We start from the raw sequence: 6,000 nt of genomic DNA on the forward strand, positions 1-6,000 counted from the left end.
GAACAAACTTATTTTACAAAATTTTTAGGTGTACAGCTGAACAATAACTTGAGATGGGAAAAACATGTTGAACTATTGAATAAAAAACTTAGTAAATACTGTTATATATTGTTGTTGTTGTTGTGGTCTTCAGTCCTGAGACTGGTTTGATGTAGCTCTCCACGCTACTCTATCCTGTGCAAGCTTCTTCATCCCCCAGTACCTACTGCAACCTACCTCCTTCTGAATCTGCTTAGTGTATTCATCTCTTGGTCTCCCTCTACGATTTTTACCCTCCATGCTGCCCTCCATTACTAAATTTGTGATCCCTTGATGCCTCTGAACATTTCCTTCCAACCGATCCCTTCTTCTAAACAAGTTGTGCCACAAACTCCTCTTCTCCCCAATCCTATTCAATACCTTCTCATTAGTTATGTGATCTATCCATCTGATCTTCAGCATTCTTCTGGAGCACCACATTTCGAAAGCTTCTATTCTCTTCTTGTCCAAACTATTTATCGTCCATGTTTCACTTCCAGACATGGCTACACTACATACATATACTTTCAGAAACGACTTCCTGACACTTAAATCTATACTCGATGTTAACAAATTTCTCTTCTTCAGAAACGTTTTCCTTGCCATTGCCAGTCTACATTTTATATCCTCTCTACTCCGATCATCATCAGTTATTTTGCTCCCCAAATAGCAAAACTCCTTTACTACATTAAGTGTCTCATTTCCTAATCTAATTCCCTCAGCATCACCCCACTTAATTCGACTACATTCCATTATCCTCGTTTTGCTTTTGTTGATGTTCACATTATATCCTCCTTTTAAGACACTGTCCATTCCGTTAAACTGCTCTTCCAAGTCCTTTGCTGTCTCTGACAGAATTACAATGTCATTGGCGAACCTTAAAGTTTTTATTTCCTCTTCGTGGATTTTAATACCTACTCCGAATTTTTTTTTTGCTTTACTGCTTGCTCAATATACAGATTGAATAACATTAGGGATACGCTACAACCCTCTCTCACGCCCTTCCCAACCGCTGCTTCCCTTTCATGTCCCTCAACTCTTATAACTGCCATCTGGTTTCTGTACAAATTGCAAATAGCCTTTCGCTCCCTGTATTTTACCCCTGCCACCTTCAGAATTTGAAAGAGAGTATTCCAGTCAACATTGTCAAAACTTTCTCTAAGTCTACAAATGCCAGAAAGGTAGTTTGGCCTTTTCTTAATCTAGCTTCTAAGATAAGTCGTAGGGTCAGTATTGCCTCACGTGTTCCGATATTTCTACAGAATCCAAACTGATCTTCCCCAAGGTCGGCTTCTACCAGTTTTTCCATTCCTCTGTAAAGAATTCGCGTTAGTATATTGCAGCCGTGACTTATTTACCTGATAGTTGGGTAATTTTCACATCTGCCAACGCCTGCTTTCTTTGGGATAGGAATTACTATATTCTTCTTGAAGTCTGAGGGTATTTCGCCTGACTCATACATCTTGCTCACTAGATGGTAGAGTTTTGTCAGGACTGGCTCTCCCAAGGCTGTCATTAGTTCGAATGGGATGTTCTCTACTCCCGGGGCCTTGTTTCGACTCGGGTCTTTCAGTGCTCTGTCAAACTCTTCACGCAGTATCATATCTCCCATTTCATCTTCATCTACATCCTCTTCCATTTCCATAATATTGTCCTCAAGTACATCGCACTTGTATAGACCCTCTATATACTCTTTCCACCTTTCTGCTCTTCCTTCTTTGCTTAGAACTGGGTTTCCATCTGAGCTCTTGATATTCATACAAGTGGTTCTCTTTTCTCCAAAGGTCTCTTTAATTTTCCTGTAGGCAGTATCTATCTTACCTCTAGTGAGATAAGCCTCTATATCCTTACGTTTGTCCTCTAGCCATGCCTGCTTAGCCATTTTGCACTTCCTGTCGATCTCATTTTTGAGACGTTTGTATTCCTTTTTGCCTGCTTCATTTACTGCATTGTTATATTTTCTCCTTTCGTCAATTATATCCAATATTTCTTCTGTCACCCAAGGATTTCTATTAGCCCTCGTCTTTTTACCCACTTGATCGTCTGCTGCCTTCACTATTTCATCTCTCAAAGCTACCCATTCTTCTTCTACTGTATTTCTTTCCCCCATTATTGTCAATTGTTCCCTTATGCACTCCCTGAAGCTCTGTGCAACCTCTGGTTTAGTCAGCTTATCCAGGTCGCATCTGCTTAAATGCCCAACTTTTTGCAGTTTCTTCAGTTTTAATTTACAGTTCGTAACCAATAGATTGTGGTCAGAGTCCACATCTGCCCCTGGAAATGTCTTACAATTTAAAACCTGGTTCCTAAATCTCTGTCTTACCATTATATAATCTATCTGAAACCTGTCAGAAACTCCAGGCTTCTTCCATGTATACAACCTTCTTTTATGATTCTTGAACCAAGTGTTAGCTATAATTAAGTTGTGCTCTGTGCAAAATTCCACCAGGCAGCTTCCTCCTTCATTTCTTACCCCCAATCCACATTCACCTACTACGTTTCCTTTGTCTCCCCTTTTCTATTACCGAATTCCAGTCACCCATCACTATTAAATTTTCGTCTCCCTTCACTATCTGAATAATTTCTTTTACTTCATCATACATTTCTTCAATTTCCTCGTCACCTGCAGAGCTATTCGGCATATAGACTTGTACTACTGTTTTAGGCGTGTGCTTCGTGTCTATCTTGGCCACAACAATGCGTTTTCTGTGCTGTTTGTAGTAGCTTACCCGCATTCCTATTGTTTTATTCATTATTAAACCTACTCCTGCACTACCCCTATTTGATTTTGTATTTATAACCCTGTATTCACCTGACCAAAAGTCTTTTTCCTTCTGCCACCGAACTTTACTAATTCCCATTATATCCAACTTTAACCTATCCATTTCCATTTTTAAATTTTCTAACCTACCTGCCCGATTAAGGGATCTGACATTCCACACTCCGATCCATAGAACGCCAGTTTTCTTTCTCCTGATAATGACGTCCTCCTGAGTAGTCCCCACCCGGAGATCCAAATGGGGGACTATTTTTCCTCCAGAATATTTTACCCAAGAGGACGCCATCATCATTTATCCATACAGTTAGGATGCATGCCCCCGGTAAAAATTATGGCCGAATTTTTCCCTTGCTTTCAGCCGTTCGCAGTACCAGTATAGAAAGTCAGTTTTGGTTAGTGTTACAAGGCCAGATCAGTCAATCGTCCAGACTGTTGCCCCTGCAACTACTGAAAAGGCTGCTGCCCCTCTTCAGGAACCACGCATTTATCTGGCCTCTCAACAGATACCTCTCCATTGTGGTTGCAACTATGGTACGGCTTTCTGTATCGCTGAGGCATGCAAGCCTCCCCACCAACGGTAAGGTCTATGGCTCGGGGGGGGGGGGAGGTGATATATATTAAGAAAGAAAACTGCAATTTTGAAACAGTACTATGTGTCCACTACTCTTACATTCATATTAATCTGAGATATGGTATTATATTTTGGGGGAATACAGGTTTCGCAAAAAGTTATTTTAAGCTCTAAAAGAGAGCTAGTCGTATTCTGAAGGGTGTTGCATGCAGAGATCCATATAGAGGATCCTTTAAGGAATCGAAAATTTTGACCCTCCCTAGTTTATTCATCTATGGATCAGTATGTTTCCTAAAGTCAAATCAAGATGGCTCTGAGCACTGTGGTCATCAGTCCCCAGTCAAATCGAGAATTCTCTTCTCTAAACAGTGAAGTACACGACTATCAGACCAGAAACAGGCATGATTTCCATAGGAACATACATTCAAAATCCCTGTACGAAAATAGTGTGATGTATCTACCCAAAATAATGTTCAATGCCTTACCAAAGGAAATAAAAAGCATACAAAACCTACATATATTAAGAAAAGAATTAAAGAGGCTACTATTAGGTCAGAGTTTCTATAACGTTTACAAATTTCTTTGCTATCTAAACGGATAGTGCTCATCTTTTGATTTTTCTGCATAATCCTTCATTTTTTCCAATTTGCATGTAAATAGAAGACAAAATATGTGAAGTTTAATTAAGAAAAATATTTGAGTGTAATTAAGAAAATGTTATTCCCCTTAATGGATTATTCTTTGCATGAACCTTGTAAATTTATTTTTCTCATCTTTCATGTAAAAAGAAGACAAACTATGTAAACTGTAACTAACAAAATGTTATTTTCCTTAATTGTTAAAAATAGAAATCATGCTGTCTCTCTCTTTCTTTCTATATGACAATTCCTATATCACGTATATGATAAAATGGATGATAATAAATTGAATTGAATTGAATTGAATTGCTTAATTTATTTTAGTAGATAGGAGTCTCATACGTTTGTGGTAAGTTAAGACGAAGGAATAGATGGGTCGAGATAAGAAGGCAGGTGCTTGTAATTGTGTAATATAAAAAAACAAGAGCAGTTGACACTACAGCAAACTCAGAAACTGTTATTTAAAAAAGTCGTCGCAGACTTAGCCTAACAGCTCAGTTCTGAGGGCCTTGCACCTAAAAACCTCTCTCATTATGTTGATCAGCATAAGGAATTTCTAACATACTTCTAGTCAATACTATCCTATTCTATGATCTTTTATTACAGAGAATATAAAATCAAAGACGTATTTATTCTACTGAAGAGTGTAGTTAAAATATTGTGCCTAACAGATAAAGGAACAATTTGCAGCAGGATGCTCAGGGACATAAGGATTCCTCTACTTGTATTCAGATCTCCACTGGTTATATACAAGGAGAATAACAAGTTATGGTTAGCACACTGGACTCGCATTCGGGAGGACGACGGTTCAATCCCGTCTCCAGCCATCCTGATTTAGGTTTTCCGTGATTTCCCTAAGTCGCTTCAGGCAAATTCTGGGATGGTTCCTTTGAAAGGGCACGGCCGATTTTCTTCCCTATCCTTCCCTAACCCGAGCTTGCGCTCCATCTCTAATGACCTCGCTGTCGACGGGACGTTAAATAACACTAACCTAACCTAACCTAACAAGTTACATTTTTTTTTTGTATTTCCATACTCTAACCCTTAAATTCCTTGCGCGCATTGTGAGAGTTGTAGTCCCATGTTTTAGTAAATTTAAATGCAGACTCTCTTACAAAGTAACACATTTATTATCTGTTTGTTTTGTATCACTTAGTCAGTCACCAGCGTCCATTGGTGGCACACAAGGAGAGTAGCTAGGTACATATTTAGCTTCCTCTGTTTCATTCTTAAGTGAGTAGTACTAGGATGGATAGGGCGTGTGCATGCTGTGTGCAGACTCAGGAGGAGCTGGTTGCAGTTTGTAGACAGTTGCAGTCATTTATTACGAATAATAAATGACAATACTTCGAGAAATACATAGATGTGTCGCAAGCAAAGGGCGACAGACAAAATAAGGAACCTCTTTAGTATAAGAATTCCAAGTTTGTGTTACATAGAATGTACGAGCAAAGTAATGAGCTTTGACACTTCTATTCAGGTCGCTTGTCTTGAGGCCTCTGTAGAACTGGCTGTGGGCAATAAGGCACAGCGCTTATGTTCCCTTCACAAAGATGCCACTGCTGTCGCATTGTCATCCTGGAGAAGGGTCAGTCAGTGTGCACTTGGCGGACGTATTCTTCACAGCCCTCTCTGCTCTCACATTCCTGATTGGAGTGCCAGTGTTTGACTCTACACCACAACAGCAGCAGAAGCCTGACCATTATGTTAAAGTAGCTAATAGTATGATTAAACTAAGTGAATTCAAATATGTGTCTCTGTCGTGATCCAATAAAATACAAATCATTCACACAGGACAGTTTTACAGGAGTCTTGCTGTAAATTTAGAATCAAGATTGTTAACTACTGAGTCTTCTTACAGTGGAATGAACCAAGATTTGCAAATTAGTAGTAGCTATAATGATTTCCTCTGTGATTTTACAGTGTTAAGCCCATCTGAATTGCCCAGGAAGCTAGATATATAGTTCATCTCTGCAAACAATTTAGGATCTCAG

Source organism: Schistocerca americana, chromosome 2 (assembly GCF_021461395.2).
Source record: "Schistocerca americana isolate TAMUIC-IGC-003095 chromosome 2, iqSchAmer2.1, whole genome shotgun sequence".
In the NCBI taxonomy this organism is placed as follows: Eukaryota; Metazoa; Arthropoda; class Insecta; order Orthoptera; family Acrididae; genus Schistocerca; species Schistocerca americana.